Below are 18,204 nucleotides of genomic sequence, written 5' to 3'. Positions count from 1 at the left end.
CAGTGGGAGGGAGCAGCCAGCTTTATTCAGGGCAGCTTTCCACTCTCGTGCAGATAGCCTGTAGGGAAATGGAGGCCCCACTGCCAGGAATGGGAAAAGGTGGCCATTTTGAATGAGAGAAAATTCATGAGTTGGTGGCACGCCTTTCATCATATTTCCATAAGACACATGTGACAGGTTGAATCACAGAAACCCCCTGGGAGCTGCCACCTGATGTGCCCAGACTACTTCTGCTCCTGCTTTTTTCCTGCCCTGGCAGCTTAGGACTTCAGTGCCCTGCCTGGTTTGAGCTAGACCTGCTAGCCTGGTGCAAACCCAGACCCAGGTCTGAACCACGTCCCCTAACAGCTGCAGGCTTAACTGAAAGCAGCTTACAGAAGTGTTCCTGTCTTTGACACTCAGATGCCCAACTCCCAGTGGGGTCCAAACCCTAAATAGATCAGTTTTACTCTGTATAAAGCTTATACAGGGTAAACTCATAAATTGTTCACCCTCTATAACACTGATAGAGAGATATGCACAGCTGTTTGCCCCCTCTCCCCCCAGGTATTAATACATACTCTGGGTTAATTAATAAGTAAAAAGTGATTTTATTAAAAACAGAAAGTAGGATTTAAGTGTTTCCAAGCAGTAACAGACAGAACAAAGTGAATTACCAAGCAAAGCAAAATAAAATAAAACCCACAAGTCTATGTCTAATAAGACTGAATACAGACAAAACCTCACCATAGAATCATAGAATATCAGGGTTGGAAGGGACTTCAGGAAGTCATCTAGTCCAACCCCCGGCTCAAAGCAGGACCAATCCCCAACTAAATCATCCCAGCCAGAGCTTTGTGAAGCCTGACCTTAAAAACCTCAAAGGAAGGAGATTCCACCATCTCCCTAGGTAACGCATTCCAGCACTTCACCACCCTCCGAGTGAAAAAGTTTTTCCTAATTCCAACCTAAACCTCCCCCACCGCAATTACTCCTTGTTCTGTCATCTGCTACCACTGAGAACAGTCTAGATCAGTGGTCCCCAACCTTTCTTGTGGGAATAGCATATTGCTATTCCCAGAAGACTGTGGCGGGCGCCAGACACCCCGCCGAAGAAATGCCGCTGCCGAGAAGCAGCAGTGGCAATAAACGCCGCCACCGAAATGCCGCCGAGAAATGACAATGCTTCTCAGCAGCATTTCAGCGGCGGGGTGTCCTGTGGGCGCACAAAAATGCCCCGGCGGGCGCCATGGCACCCACGGGCACCGCGTTGGGGACCCCGGTCTAGATCCATCCTCTTTGGAACCCCCTTTCAGGTAGTTGAAATCAAATCCCCCCCCCATCAAATCCCCCCTCATTCTTCTCTTCCGCAGACTAAACAATCCCAGTTCCCTCAGCCTCTCCTCATAAGTCATGTGTTCCAGTCCCCTAATCATTTTTGTTGCCCTCCGCTGGACGCTTTCCAGTTTTCCCACATCCTCCTTGTAGTGTGGGGCCCAAAACTGGACACAGTACTCCAGAGGAGGCCTCAAGTCCCTGGATCTGCTGGCAGTGCCCCTACTTATACAGCCCAAAATGCCGTTAGCCTTTTTGGCAACAAGGGCACACTGTTGACTCATATCCAGCTTCTGGGGATTACAGTGAACGAGAAGCTGGATATGAGTGTGTGCCCTTGTTGCCAAGAAGGCCAATGGCATTTTGGGATGTATAAATAGGGGCATTGCCAGCAGATCAAGGGACGTGATCGTTCCCCTCTGTTCGACTTTGGTGAAGCCTCATCTGGAGTACTGTGTCCAGTTTTGGGCCCCACACTACAAGAAGGATGTGGAAAAATTGGAAAATGTCCAGCGGAGGGCAGCAAAAATGTTTAGGGGACTGGAACACATGACTTATGAGGAGAGGCTAAGGGAACTGGGACTGTTTAGTCTGCGGAAGAGAAGAATATGGGGGGATTTGATAGCTGCTTTCAACTACCTGAAAGGGGGTTCCAAAGACTATGGATCTAGACTGTTCTCAGTGGTAGCAGATGACAGAACGAGGAGTAATGGTCTCAAGTTGCAGTGGGGGAGGTTTAGGTTGCATATTAGGAAAAACTTTTTCACTAGGAGGGTGGTGAAACACTGGAATGCGTTACCTAGGGAAGTGGTGGAATCTCCTTCCTTAGAAGTTTTTAAGGTCAGGCTTGACAAAGCCCTGGCTGGGATGATTTAGTTGGGGATAGGTCCTACTTTGAGCAAGGGTTGGACTAGATGACCTCTTGAGGTCCCTGCCAACCGTGATATTCTATGATTCTATGATTCTATGAACTGCCGCTTAGCCAGTCAGTCCCCAGCCTGTAACCGTGCATGGGATTCTTCCGTCCTAAGTGCAGGACTCTACACTTATCCTTGTTGAACCTCATCAGATTTCTTTTGGCCCAATCCTCTAATTCATCTAGGTCCCTCTGTATCCTATCCCTACCCTCCAGAGTTTCTATCACTCCTCCCAGTTTCGTCATCTGCAAACTTGCTGAGGGTGCAGTTCACGCCATCCTGAAGATCATAATGAAGATATTGAAAAAAACCGGCCCCAGGACCGACCCTTGGGGTACTCTGCTTGATACTGGCTGCCAACTAGACATGGAGCCATTGATCACTACCCATTGAGCCCGATGATCTAGCCAGCTTTCTATCCACCTTATAGTCCATTCATCCAGCCCATACTTCTTTAACTTGCTGGCAAGAATACTGTGGGAGCCTATATCAAAAGCTTTGCTAAAGTCAAGGAATAACACGTCCACCGCTTTCCCCCATCCACAGAGCCAGTTATCTCGTCACAGAAGGCAATTAGATTAGTCAGGCATGACCTGCCCTTGGTGAATCCATGCTGATGGTTCCTGATCACTTTCCTCTCCTCTAAGTGCTTCAGAATCGATTCCTTGAGGATCTGCTCCATGATTTTTCCGGGGACTGAGGTGAGGCTGACTGGCCTGCAGTTCCCAGGATCCTCCTTCTTCCTTTTTTTAAAGATGGGCACTACATTAGCCTTTTTCCAGTCATCCAGGTTCTCCCCCAATCGGCATGAGTTTTCAAAAGATCATGGCCAATGGCTCTACAATCACATCCGCCAACTCCTTTAGCACCCTTGGATGCAGTGCATCCAGCCCCATGGACTTGTGCCTGTCCAGCTTTTCTAAATAGTCCCGAACCAATTCTTTCTCCACAGAGGGCTGGTCACCTCCTCCCCATGCTGTGCTGCCCAGTGCAGTAGTCTGGGAGCTGACCTTGTTCATGAAGACAGAGGCAAAAAAGGCATTGAGTACATTAGCTTTTTCCACATCCTCTGTCACTAGGTTGCCTCCCTCATTCAGTAAGGGGCCCACACTTTCCTTGACTTTCTTCTTGTTGCTAAACATACCTGAAGAAACCCTTCTTGTTACTCTTAACATCTCTTGCTAGCTGCAAATCCAAGTGTGATTTGGCCTTCCTGATTTCACTCCTGCATGCCTGAGCAATATTTTTATACTCCTCCCTGGTCATTTGTCCAATCTTCCACTTCTTGTAAGCTTCTTTTTTGTGTTTAAGATCAGCAAGGATTTCACTGTTAAGCCAAGCTGGTCGCCTGCCATATTTACTATGCTTTCTATACATCAGGATGGTTTGTTCCTGTAACCTCAATAAGGATTCTTTAAAATACAGCCAGCTCTCCTGGACTCCTTTCCCCCTCATGTTATTCTCCCAGGGGATCCTGCCCATCAGTTCCCTGAGGGAGTCAAAGTCTGCTTTTCTGAAGTCCAGGGTCTGTATTCAGCTGCTCTCCTTTCTTCCTTGTGTCAGGATCCTGAACTCGACCATCTCATGGTCACTGCCTCCCAGGTTCCCATCCACTTTTGCTTTCTCAGTTCCAGTAAGTTTCCTTTTACAGACTAATCTCCTTCTAGTCCGGGTCCTGCAATCACTCACGCCCTCTGTAGTTACTGTCTTTTGTTCCAGTTTCTTTCAGATATCCTTGGGGGTGGAGAGGCTCTCTCTTTAGCCAGCTGAAGACAAAATGGAGGGGTCTCTCACGGGCTTAAACAGACTTTCTCTTGTGGGTGGAGATCCCCTCCTCTCGCCTATGCAAAGTCCAGCTCCAAGATGGAGTTCTGGAGTCACCTGGGCAAGTCACATGTCCATGTATGTCTCACAGTTTTTACAGGCAGAAGCCATTGCCCACATGGCAACTCGAATGTCTCCAGGAAGACTTCTTATGTGGATTGGAAGCTTCCAACATCCATTGTTCCTTAAGTGCTTCTTAATTGGGCACTTAACTTTGCGAATTCCTTTCTCCAGGAACTGACCAAATGCTCTACTAAGGTTATTTAGAAATCAAGCCAGTACACGGCCAATATTCATAACTTCGAAAACAAAAATGATTCATGCATACAAATAGGATTAATAGATTCAGTAGATCATAACCTTTACATCGATATGTTACACAGCATATGTAGCATGGAACATATTCCAGTTATGTCATATATATTCATGAGCATATTTCCATAAAGTCGTCACAACACGTACAAAACCCCACCCCAAACCACTAGACTCATGAGCTAGCAATAACGTCAGTCCCATCGAACAAACAGCTCTTCAGAGTAAAAAAACAGCCCATGATCCTGGGACGAAACTCTTCCAATGTAGGCTTTGCAGAATTCAGTGTTAACGTCTTTCATGACGCAAAACAAAGGTCACTCACAGGGCTCTACATTTTTTAGAGGACCCAATTAAAAATTCCCAGAATGGCTTTCTCATCAGAAAACTCCAGCTCTGTGGTAGCCTGTCAGGTTCCTGACTCCTGGGAAAGATCGGTAGCCAGTTCTGGCTGGCTTCCTGCAATGGTGGGCAGCCGGCGCACTCAGCTCCCCAGGCTATAGGCTGAAAGATCTGGAACAAACTCCTTTTGGAAATTCCACATGAGACAGACATTCTGGTTCTCTCACAGCTCCAGTTTGGCACTTTGGGTCATAGACCAAAGCCCACTGCTGCTTCACAGGTGTTGCAATTGCACCATTTGTGCAAGTCTCCTTTATACAGCCAATGAAATTGTTACATGCAAATTAGCTCTAGAGTAACAGTTGGTGATTGGTTGAGTTACCTCTGATGGGTCTAAATTAGCTGTTACCACTCAAGAAAGAGATCTTGGAGTCATTGTGGATAGTTCTCTGAAAACATCCACTCAATGTGCAGCAGCAGTCAAAAAAGCAAACAGAATGCTGGCAATAATTAAGAAAGGGATAGATAATAGGACAGAAAATATCATGTTGCCTCTATATAAATCCATGGTACGCCCACATCTTGAATACTGTGTGCAGATGTGATCGCCCCATCTCAAAAAAGATATATTGGAGTTGGAAAAGGTTCAGAAAAGGGCAACAAAAATGGTTAGGGGTATGGAATGGCTTCTATATGAGGAGAGATTAATAAGACTGGGACTTTTCAGCTTGGAAAAGAGACTAAGGGGAGATATTATTACTATAAAATCATGACTGGTGTAGAGAAAGTAGATAAGGAAGTGTTGTTTAATACTTCTCATAACACAAGAACTAGGGGTCACCAAATGAAATTAATAGGCAGCAGGTTTAAAACAAATAAAAGGAAGTATTTCTTCACACAACACACAGTCAACCTGTGGAACTCCTTGCCAGAGGATGTTATGAAGGCCAAGACCATAACAGGGTTCAAAAAAGAACTAGATAAATTCATGGAAGATAGGTCCAACAATGGGTATTAGCCAGGATGGGCAGAAATAGTGTCCCTAGCCTCTGTTTGCCAGAAGCTGGGAATGAGCGACAGGGGATGGATCACTTGATGATTACCTGTTCTGTTCATTCCCTCTGGGGCACCAGGCATTGGCCACTGTCGGAAGACAGGATACTGGGCTAGATGGACATTTGGTCTGACCCAGTAGGGCCGTTCTTATGTTCTTATGATACCACAACAGCCTGGGACTCTTGGCATGGCAATTTGTAAAACCATAATGTCTGAAAATGTAATAATTTAGACAGTAACAGACCACGCAGCCCAATGATGACTGAACCTGGGGATATTCTAACAAAATGCTCTGAGCCATGCTTGTAGCTCTTTCATCGCTTCAACGTGATTCAACAGACATTCTAGGCTTTACAGGGAAAATCCTGCAGCCTTATTCTGTACATTCAGATGGAGTCAAGTTTCAGAGTACGTAACAGTAACTTAAGAGGAGTAAAAGCCATTACAGGGCTACTCTAATTATTGGCGAGGTTGGGAGCTCCACTGATTAAACTAGCAGAGCAAAGCAAAGCCCTACACTAAACTCACAGCACTGCTCTGTTTGTAAAGCAGTAACTCTCAGATAATGCGTTTGATCAATTCCAGAATTTCAGGAAATGTTCAGGCAAGAACCCTGCTGACTTGGGAGAAAACCAGACCTCCGGAACAGACTCATTGCCACTCAGATCACCTTGGGTCATACAGGGACTGAGGCAATGACCTCAGGGTAGGGGTAGTGGGCTGCCTCACCCCACTCTGGCCAGCTCCCGGACTCCTGTATCCCGAGTGACCAAATGGGGGTGAGTGCTCTGGCTGGGTGGCCAGCTTGGCCTATATAAGCCAAGAAGTGTGGGGGTGACCCTTGAGGTAAGGTTTCCTGACGCTTCCCATTATACAGTCCTGTTTTCAGTTGCTCATAACTCAGCCAAACTTTCACCATTCAGCCTGAAATTCTCCGTGCTGGGCATCTGCCTCTGGCTGAACTGAGCTGTAACATTTCAACTAGAACAGTCCAGCAGTTTCTGAGAACAAGGCTAGGTGAAACAGGTTATTGTGCCCGGCTGGGTGGACAGCTCATGGCCTACATACGCTACAAAGTGTCCAATCTCCAGGAAGCCTCCCAGCACCATGATTACATCTTCTAATCCAAGAGACCCAACGGCAGGACCCAGTCTGACCTCTCCACTGTGAAGGTGCTGCTGTAAGAGACAACAGTTCCCAGCATGCCCTGCTCCCACACGAGCTGAGCATGAAGCGTTGGATGCTGGGACTTCTAGTCTTCAGGTGCTACAGTTCATAATAAAGATGCATTGGAGTCACCGGCCCCTGCTCTGGGTTGGGTACGCTCTCTTCTTCTGCTGAAGGGAGGCTGTCCCTGCAGGGCTGCTTTCGCTGCACCCCAGATAGAGCACCCCCCTTATCATCATTACTATGGTGAGCGTTGCAGGGACCTGAGTTTCCTGCCTTACTTGGGGTCCCCCCTTGGGGTCCAATTGGATTCCCCCCTCCAAAGCAGGATTCTGTCCCACAATGAAGTTGCACGTAAGCAAGGTCACTAGCATGTGACAACCCCAGGGGGTCACATCCACAGCTTACACCTGCTAACTCAGCATGTAGTGATGCTTTGCACAGAAGACCCTCCCCCAGCCTTGCTGGAGGGTGGTGACCCATCAGGAATTACCATGCTGCAAGACAGCCTGATTTGTGTTGGGCCACAGCCAGCATGATGTTGGGACATGACTTGGGCAGCCCAGGCCTGTCACATAGCTCTGAAACGTTTCTGCTTAGGCTGGCAAGATGTCGTTGGGCAGCCAGATTTCAGCTGCAAGTGAGGTGAACAGGGCCAATGGTCAGATGCAAATATTTAAGTGAGGCTGACGCCAGGTGAGCCCATGGATCCCACACGTGGCTGCAGAGATCAAGTAAGAGCATGGGCCGCTGAGCGCAGTGGCATGGTTTATGTTTTCACATGCAGGAGTCACAGCATAGCAGTGGCACATGAACACATGGGGCGGGGGGGGGTCTGAGCTCACTGAAGTCATGGGGGCAGGCTCAAGACCTGTGGGGAGAATTGAGCTGCCACCTTTAACACTTTAAATGATTGGGGCCTGCCTTATAGTGCCCCCGTCTGGCTGGACCTAGGCGTGCAATTGCTGGGCCAGTGCCCTCCCTGGGGGAATTCTGCCTTAAAGCTTCTCACTGAGCCCAGGGAAGGTGGTTTCTATTTGTTTTATTGCAAGTCTTCTCAACAAACAAGATCAACCTTCCCCACCTCTGTCCCTCACATCTGTAAGTTCATCACCCCAAAAGCTCCTGGCTCTTACCTCAGAGCCTTGTGGTAACAGGACTTCCCACAGTCTGGCGCTGTCCATTTGTCTCTTAGAGCAGTTCCACCCAACAGTTGCCGCAGCCTCTTGCAGGTATTGCAGCCCCCGCTCCACTTCCTGCTCCTCCTTCTATGAGAATCAGCCAGTTAAGGTGCAGGTCTCTTCCCACGTGCAGCAGCAGGGCTAATCAGCCAACCAGCTGCTGGCCTCTGATCTCAGTGGGGTGGTAGGTAACCCCTTATAATTTTACAGGGCCCAAATGTTCTGAATGGCAGAATGTAAAGCCCTGGAGGCTGGGTATCAGACTCGTTCATTTTCTGCTCGTGGGCAGAGCAGAGGCTGAAACAGAATCTGGATCAATGAACATCTATCACAGCGGTGCACAAAGTGGCAGGCCTGCTTTGGCTGGAATTACACTAAGGACAGACATAAGTAGTTAACACATATTGCAAGGGACCATTAGCTACTTGTGCTCAACAACCTTCTCCACTTCATATTTCGCTGTGACACTGAGTACCTGTTCCAGACTTGCAGAGGAACTCTGTGTAGCTAGAAAGTTTGTCTCTCTCCCCAACAGAAGTTGGTCCAATACAAGATATGACCTCACCCACCTTGGCTCTCTAATATCCTGGGACCGACACGGCTACAACAACACTGCATACTCAGGCAGACAAACAGACTCTTCTCTTCGCTCCGTTTCGGGAACTAGCAAAGGGAACTGAAAGCAAAAGCGGGACCTGAAGGCAGTGCATGAACCTGATCTGGGACTAGCTCTGGTACTTTAGCTTTACTGTCTTTATTTGGGGCATGTGTGTGAGGCCAGTTGCCACAGTGCAGACTCTGAGCTCTGTAGTTTGTCTCAACAGTTTGCATCATCTCCTGTCCTTAAACACAGTCTGAAAAGACCAGAGTTCAGGGCTCTGTGCTGCTTCTCCAACAGTGGCTTGCACAATGCTTAGCACAACTCAAGGAACTACATGTGTCCTGCTGCGTTAAGGGTGACAGGGCATCAGCTATTACAGGGGAAGCTCTGACCTCAGATCCTAGCTGGGGCCCCAAAGGATTAACTGATTTTCCACAATTCTGAAATGCAGCCATTTGTACAGGACACATCTCCATGTATAGTCCCCCTTTCAGATCACGTTCCCTTTGATTATTTGAAGGCATCTTATAGCTGTCATTCTGTTTAATGAGTTACAGCTCTAATGAGGGTGGCATTGGCTCTGGGGTAATAAACAGCTAAACAAACAAACTTTTGTCCTCCTCAATTCCTGTGCTGAAATACTCCCTCCCTCCTTCACTCACAGTTCTCTGCAGCAAAACCAAATGCAAGAAGTGAAAGGCAGCACTTGCTGGACAAGTGTGTATCTGTTACTACCAGTATCAGATGCACCCTATCAATCGACTCCCATTTGGAAGGGCTTTCAATTCTGAGATGCCAAGGCCAGAGGGACCCTTGTGATCATAGAATCATTGAATATCAGGGTTAGAAGGGACCTCAGGAGGTCATCTAGTCCAACCCCCTGCTCAAAGCAGGACCAACACCAACTAAATCATCCCAGCCAGGGCTTGAACCTCATCAGATTTCCTTTGGTCCAATCCTCCAATTTGTCTAGGTCACTCTGGACCCTATCCCTACCCTCCAGCATATCTACCTCTCCCCCCCAGCTTAGTGTCATCTGGGAACTTGCTGAGGGTGCAATTCAGCCCATCATCCAGCTCATTAATAAAGATGTTGAACAAAACTGGCCCCAGGACCGACCCTTGGGGCACTCCACTTGATACTGGCTGCCAGCTAGACATTGAGCCGTTGATCACTACCTGTTGAGCTCAATGATCTGACCAGCTTTCTATCCACCTTATAGTCCATTCATCCAATCCATACTTCTTTAACTTGCTGGCAAGAATACTGCGGGAGACCATATCAAAGGCAGGGCCGTCCCTATCCATACACAAAGTATGCAGCTGCGTAGAGCACCAGGAAATTTGGGGCACCACATTTCCTGGTGCCCTGCACATCTGCGTGCTGCTCCAGCCCCTGCTCCGCCTCTTCCCCTTGGCCCCTGCCCCTGCTCCGCCCCAGCCCCGCCTACACTCCACCCCTACCCCAAATCCCCCACCCTGCTCCACCCCTGCCCTGCCCCTTCCCACACCAGCCTCACCCCCACTCCACTGAGGACTGCAGCAGGGGTTGGAAGTGGAGGGAAGTGCAGCAACCTGGCCCCAGCTGTGCCACCAGTGAGTGCTCAGGGGCGGTTCCCCCCTGCCCTCCAAGCCTGCTCCTGCCCCCCCACAGAGGCCTGGGGCTAGCCCCCTCTCCCCCACATGAGGGGGGCTGCATAGGGCCCCAGAATGGCTAGGGACAGCCCTGATCAAAAGCTTTGTTAAAGTCAAGCTATATCACATCCACCGCTTTCCCCATATCCACAGAGCCAGTTATTTCATCATAGAAGGCAATCAGGTTCGTCAGGCATGACTTGCCCTTGGTGAATCCATGCTGACTGTTCCTGATCACCTTCCTCTCCTCCAAGTGCTTCAAAATGGATTCCTTGAGGACCTGCTCCATGATTTTGCTGGGGACTGAAGTGAGGCTGTAGTTCCCCGGGTTCTGTTTCTTCCCTTTTTAAAATGTGGGCACTATATTTGCCTTTTTTCAATCGTCCGGGACCTTCCCCGATCACCACAAATTTTCAGAGATAATGGCCAATGGCTCTGCAATCACATCAGCCAACTCCCTCAGCACCCTCAGATGCATTAGATCAGGACCCATGGACTTGTGCATATCCAGCTTTTCTAAATAGTCCTTAACCTGTTCTTTCATCACTGAGGGCTGCTCACCTCCTCCCCATACTGGGTTGCCCAGTGCAGCAGTCTGAGAGCTGCCCTTGTCTGTGAAGACCAAGAGTTCCCACACAGGACATGCCCCATGATAATTCCTAGAGCAGATCTTTTAGAAAAGTATCCAATCTTGATTTAAAAATTGTCGGTGATGGAGAATCCACCTCGACCCAGGGTAAATGGTTCCAATGGTTAATTGCACTCCCTGTTAAAAATGTACACCTTATTACCAGTCTGAATTTGTCAAGCTGTATAGTGCAGTCTGCTAGATTGAAGAGCCCATTATTAAATATTTGTTCTCCATGTACTTATAGACAGTGATCACCTTAAACCTTCTCTTTGTTAAGCTAAATGGACAGAGTCTATCACTATAAGGCATAGTTTTTACTCCTTTAATCATTCTCATGGCTCTTCTCCGAAACCTCTCCAGTTTATCAACATCCTGCTTGAGTTGTGGGCACCAGAACTGGACACAGGATTCCAGCAGTGGTCGTAACAATGCCAAGTACAGAGATAAAATAACCTTGACGCCTACTCAAGATTCCTCTGTTTATGCATTACAGACTCACATTCGCTTGTTACACTGGGAGCTCATGTTCAGCTGATTATCCACCTCACTCCCCACATCTTTTTCAGAGTCACTGCTTCCCGTGATAGAGTCCCCCATTCTGTAAGTATGGCCTGCATTCTTTGTTCCTAGATGTGTACCATTACATTTAGCTGTATTAAAACACATATTGTTTGCTTGCAGCCAGTTTACCAAGTAAGCTAAATTACACTGTATCAGTGACCTGTCCTCTTCATTATTTACCACTCCTGCAATTTTTGGGTCATCTGCAAACTTTATCCCTGATTTTGTTTTCTTCCAGGTCATTGATAAAAATGTTAAATAGCATAGGGCCAAGAACTGATCCCCAATGGAAACACACCCGCTCGATGACGATTCCCAGTTTACAGTTACACTGCGACCTGTCAGTTAGCCAGGTTTTAATCCATTTAATGTGGGTCATGTACATTTTATATTATTCTATTTTTTTTAAATCATAGATTCATAGAAGATTAAGGGTGGAAGAGACCTCAGGAAGTCATCTAGTCCAACCCCCTGCTCAAAACAGGACCAACCCCAACTAAATCATCTCAGCCAGGACTTTGTCAAGCTAGGCTTTAAAAACCTCGAAGGATGGAGATTCCACCACCTCCCTAGGTAACCAAAATGTCACGTGGTGCAGGTCAAACACCTTAGAAAAGTCTAACTATATTCCATCAACCTTTATTAACCAAACTTGAAAAGATATCAAGGTAGTTTGATGGGACCTATTTTCCATAAACCCATTGATTTGCATTAATTATCCTCCTTTAATTCCTTATTAACCGAGTCCCATATCATTCTCTTGCTCTATTCTCTTGCCCAGGATCCATGTCAGGCTGACCAGCCTATAATTATCCAGGTCACTTTCAAAAATTGGCACAACATTAGTGGTCTTCCACTCCTCTGGAATTTCCCTAGTGCTCCAAGTTTTATTTAAAAAAATCAATATTAATAGTCCAGCATGCTCCTCAGCCAGCCTTTCGGAAACTCTTGGATGCAAGTTCGACCTGCTGATTTTAAAATGTCTAACATTAGTAGCTGCTGTTCAACATCCACCGGAGATATTAGTGAAATGGAAAGAGTGTAATTACTATGTGATGAGACTATATCATCTGATCCCCCTCCAATACGGAACAGCAATATTTATTGAGCACTTCTGCCATTATTACGGATGATTCCACCGTGTCCATCTAGTAATGGACCAAGACCATTACCAGGACATTTTTTATGCCCAATATATTTTAAAAACTCATTGTCCTTAACTCTGCTGGTCATAGATTTCTCATGTCTCTTGGCGTCCCTATCAGTTTTGTACAATTCTTAACTTCTGATTTATATTCATTACTATCAACTTCCCTTTTCCTCCATTTGTTGTATTTTTTTTATAGCTGTCCTCACTTCCCCTCTAAACCACGTCAGCTTTTTTAACCAGTACAGCCTTCCCTCCTTGATTGTGGCTTTTCAGGCATCTGCTAACAAATGTTCTGAAATGATTCCCTGTTATCATTCCCATTTTTCTGATTAAATTCATCCTCCCGGCTGATTTGGCTCATAATTATTTTCAGCTTTGTGAATACAGCACTATTAAAGCACCAAGGGTACATATCATTGATCTGATCATTACTCTGCATGCACGTTATAAATGCAATCAAGTCATGGTCATGTGTACCTAAGTTACAGTGAATTTTTAGTTCTCTTTAAAAAGTGCAGCGTGCTGGAAGCTTCTCACACAGCCCTGCTCTAGCACACCAGGTACTGTCCGGCACAGCTGCCATTTCCAGCCATGGCAGATCTAACCCTAAGCCCTGTTGCTTCCCCTTCCAATCGCTCCAAACCTCTATCAAGTAGCCACTTATGGCTTCTCTGGGCGCTGGCAGCAGGGGTTCCCCAGTGCGGAGTTGGCGGGCAGAGGCATCACTTGGCACCACAAGGGCCAGGGGCTGCAGTGGTTTCTCTGACTGGCCCAGCTGGAAAGTAGCTGAAGAGGTCTCTGCTGCACTCAGCTTGAGGGGTCTCATTGGTCACTTCCCAGCAGTGGGATTTCACCAGTGACAGACACAGGGAATGGGATGTGGAGCCTTTGGGCTGCTGGTTTGACTTTGGCCCAAGATGGTTGTGATTGCGGTTCCCAACTGAGGATAGTTAGGTGGGCTGTGGGAAATAGGCTTCGTGGGCAGGTGCTGACATCAAGACCACGGTCACTGGAAACCCACCACTGTCACTGGCATGGCCCAGCACCTGGGCTTGAGGGCCCTTGGGTGGCAGGGGAGGAGCATGCCCTGGTGCCCCTGGAGGCTGTTATTGTTCTTTAGGCTTCAGGGCTCCCAGCCTGGCAGCTTCCACCAGCATCGATCTGGGCTTGTGTTGTCTGCCCTCATCATCCCCACCCGCTCCCAAATTGAGATGGGGTAAGACCAGACGGCAGCACAGCCAGGGGTGCAGGGATGCTCCTGTCTTCCCTTCACTGTCCTTGCCCCCACTCTGATCCTGCCTTCAAACTCCCAACGCAGGAGGAGCCCCTCCCCACACAGGAATGCTGGCAGCTCGCTGCCAGAGGGAGATCAGGCACATCTCTCACTTGGGCATCCTTCCTTGAAGACCCCACTCGCTATGCCTAGAAGATGTCTTGGAGGTGGCGGCATCTCGGTGCCCAAGCGCCATGGCCAGAGGGGGCAGGTTCCCCGGGGCAGCTGGACCTTGAAGAGCAGTGCTGGGGACACGCAAGGACAGAGAGAGACTCAAAGGGACCAACCTGTGCGGTTCTCCCAGCTGCGCTCAGGAGGCCCTGCTTCGCAGCTCTGGCAGGAACCCAGCGTCAGTGGCTGCTTCTGCAAAGCCTAGACAAAGTGGGACGGAGGGATGCCCGGGGGGGCCCTCGGGCTGCCTGCTGCTGCCTCCTCTGGACACACTGTCATTGTAATCGCAGACACACTGCCCAGGGCGGCCCGCTGAGCTTGCTCCTGCTTCTGCAGAGTCCAGCCAGGAAAGTACTGCACAGCTGCTTCTCTCTAGCTCCGTTTCCAGTGTCACATACCCCAGTGCAGCTTGGGGATTGTAGTCCACAAGGACTCGGTGCAGTCTGCTGGGCACCTATCATAGAATCATAGAATATCAGGGTTGGAAGGGACCTCAGAAGGTCATCTAGTCCAACCCCCTGCTCAAAGCAGGACCAATCCCCAATTTTTGCCCCAGATCCCAAATGGCCCCCTCAAGGATTGAACTGACAACCCTCGGTTTAGCAGGGCAATGCTCAAACCACTGAGCTATCTCTCCCCTCCACTGAGCTATCCCTCCCCTATGACACTTGCCAGATGAAAAAGGCCTCACGGGTCACCTGGGCCGTCCATTCTCCCCCACGCTGGTGACTAGTGCAGCATTGGTCCCCGCAGCGGGCACCAGTGCTTTGTCCAGCACAGTTTGATGCAAGCTGCTGCTGTGAAACCCTTAGCACAGAGCAGCCTGCATGAATGTTCTCCTCTATTTCCATTGCACTGTGCTCAGCTGGGGTCCTGGCTGCAACCAGACCCAGAGGCTGACCGAAACCCAGGGGCTATGCCTGTCTAATAACATACCTCTGCTTCCAGGGTAGGGTGACCAGATAGCAAGTGTGGAAAATTCAGTATGCTATTTTTCCAGGGGGGAGGGGTATAGTTGCATATATAAGCCCCTAATATCGGGACGGTCCCACTTGCACTGGGAATCTGGTCACCCTGTTTCAGGGAGAGGAACAAGTTCAGTACAAGGAGGCTTTCTGATGCGAGAGTGAAGCAGAGCAGCAGCCTGAACTCTGATGAGAGCAGAGAGAAGCCTGCGCCAGTGACTCACAGCCAATTCGCTGCACCAGGGTCTGTACTCCTGAGCTCTGGCATCACTGAGGTGTTTTACCAATGTTTGTTTTCTGTAATTCTTATGGCTCTATAGAGATGATTGGAGAGGCGGGTGAGCAGTAAGGTAGCAAAGTTTGCTGAGGACACAAAGCTATTTAGGTTAGGACCAGAGGGAACTGCGCAGAACTTCAGGGAAACCTAACCAAGCTAAGGGAATAGATAATATGACAGCAAATGCAATTCACTGTTGGCAAATGTTAAGCTACCTGATGTCTTTCAGGGGTCCAATTTAACTGCATCAACACAAGAAAGGGATCTAGGTGTCACTGTACGACAGCTCAGTGGACACTGCTGCTCCATGGGCAGGTGCAGTCAAACAAGCTAATGAGATGTTCAGGTTAGCGCTGTGGAAATAACTGATTCTTCAGTTCATTGGCTGAAATGAAAAAGAAGAAATTTGTCTCAGGTAGAATTAAATGTTTTGTTCTACCTGGAACTAAAATAGTTTCTGTTTCAATTTGCCCCCGCTTTAAAATAAAACAAATAAAATTCTAAACAAAAAGTCATTTTGAATAAAAAATCAAAACATTGTTTTGAAAATGTCCAAATTAAACTTTTTTTTTTTACAAATTTTGTCCCCCACCTGCCGCCAAAACAATTCAGTAGCTTTGACATGCATTTGAAAAATGTTTCAGCTGACCCAAACCTGCATTTTTAGGTGGAAAAAAGTTTCCTGCTGAAAAATTTCACCCAGCTGTAATTTGGCTGCATAGGAAATGGGATGGAGAAGAATATGGAGAATACTCTACTACTTTTATATAAAGCAGTAGTGTGGCCCCATCTATGTGTGGTACTAGACACCCCATCTCACATAGGATATTGCAGAACTGCTGTTCAGAGAATGACAACAGTAATGATCCAAGGTCTGGAGAAACTCCCAGGAAGAGAGATTGGAAAGACTGGGACTGTCACCTTAGAAAGGAGATGAATAAGGGGGGAGATGATAAACACATATAAAATAATGACTGATCTATTCTAGAGAATTGTAGGCAGTGTAGCTGTAGCCAGGTCGGTCCCAGGATATGAGAGAGGCAAGGTGGGTGAGGTAATAGCTTTTATTGGACCAGCTTCTGTTGATGAGAGAGACAAGCTTTCAAGCTACACAGAGCTTTCTCAGGTTACTCAAAAGCTTGTCTCTCTCACCAACAGAAGTTGGTCCAATAAAAGTTATTCCGTCACCCACCTGGTCTCGAGAAGGCAGATAAGGAGCAGGTGTTCTCCCTGTCTCATAATACAAGGACAAGGGACACAAAGTTAAAAGGTAGGAAATCCAAAACTGTTAAAAGGAATTTCCCCCTCACAGTCTGTAATTAGACTGCAGAAGTCACTGCCACAGGATGTCACTGAGGCAAAGAATTAAGATTTAAAAATGGATTGGTTATTCATATGATGTCAAGACTATCCATAGCTGACATAATTAGTGACAACACAAATTTTGGAAGGGGTAATTAAACCTCATGCTTCAGGACTTAACCCTGTCTCTATTAGAGGCCAGGAGGAGACCTAATGAGGGGGGCAGGTTATCCCACAACTGCTACTGCACAGGATTCTTATTTTCCTCTGCAGCATCTGGTGGCAGCCCCAGGATACCAGACATGGTGGACCTTGGCTCGGAGACAGCCTAGGAATTCTTATGTTTGCAGACTTTTAGCTATTCCATTATTTTGCCAGACAGTAATTGCCAAGATCACTCTCCTGTCCTTTTTTGGAGCTCAGAATTGCATTCATGTTTCTCTTCCCATCCCGGGGCTTTCCTAGATTTCTCAAAAACATCTTCCTCTGTTTCTTCATGCTCTAGAGGCCAAGCTCATGCCCAGGGTAACTTCACCAAAGTCAGGGGTGTTACAGTAGGGATGAGTTTGGCACCAGGCATCGTGAAGGGGTTCCACTCACTGCACGTGCACTTCTTTGGGCTAGGTCTGGGAATTAGCTTTTGCTCCCATCTGGCACCCTCTTCCATCAGTTACTCATGCTGTGGCCCCTCTCTCTCGCTTCCCAGGACTCAAGGTGCTCCCTCTTTGTGATTCAGCCCCCTGGCCAGGTCACCATGTAATCTCCCCACCTTCAAGGGTAACCGAGTCCACCTGGACACTGTCCAAAAGCCACCTCAGGTAGTCTTCTGTCCCAACTCTGGGTCCTATGGCAGCAGCTAGTAGAGAAACCCAGGCCCACCAGGTTCCAGCCCAGGTGGCCTAGGACTAGCAACATAGGTCTGCTCAGTCTCAGGCCATATTGTTGTTTCCCTGGGTTCCTCTCCACTTCCCCTCTATCTCCTGGTTTACCACTACAGCTTCCTCCTCTTCCCATAGCTACTTCATCCCTCTGGGCCTCTTGTACAACTCCTAGTCCCGGCAGGACTCCAGGGCCTATTCTCCCTCTACAGCACAGCACCTCCTTGTCCCAAGCCAACTCCCCTTCCCTCTAGGTGTAACCCACACACCTTCTGGGTGTGATATTCTGTCCCATCCAGTGGCACCAAGACCACTGACAGATTAATGAGTCTGCTCTACAGCCTTAACTAAGAGCCATATGGCTTTTAGCTCATACAGTAGAGGTTCAGGTACTAAGCTCCAGAAGTCCCAGGTTCAAGGTCACCTGCCAGAATAACATAAGGAACAACTGCAAACCTCATCCCTGTGCTCCCTTCCTGGTTTTAAAATCCTATCCCAGCTCCTTCCCAGCTCGGCTTCATCTGCCATTAGGTGCTATCAATCCCTGGTTCTGCTCCCAGTGCAGTGTCTAAGGTAAATTGGCTCCATGTACAGGTGCCATGTACTCCATACCTTTCTATTTTCTGACTGTTCCTCCTTCTCCATTTC

The 18,204-nt window shown here is 47.9% G+C and overlaps 1 protein-coding gene across 1 annotated transcript in view; it reads right to left on the bottom strand.

Moving 5' to 3' along the window:
- Positions 1–14,522, bottom strand: part of MON1A (MON1 homolog A, secretory trafficking associated) — a 30,972-nt gene extending 16,450 nt beyond the window's left edge. Inside the window, exon 1 of the mRNA XM_074959868.1 lies at positions 14,251–14,522. The gene's annotated coding sequence lies outside the window, so the exon portion shown is untranslated. The remainder of the gene's footprint in view (positions 1–14,250) is intronic.
- Positions 14,523–18,204: the final 3,682 nt, after the last annotated feature.

The sequence above is a fragment of the Natator depressus genome, chromosome 7 (assembly GCF_965152275.1).
Source record: "Natator depressus isolate rNatDep1 chromosome 7, rNatDep2.hap1, whole genome shotgun sequence".
NCBI lineage: Eukaryota > Metazoa > Chordata > Testudines > Cheloniidae > Natator > Natator depressus.
This window is presented reverse-complemented; position numbering and strand designations above follow the sequence as displayed.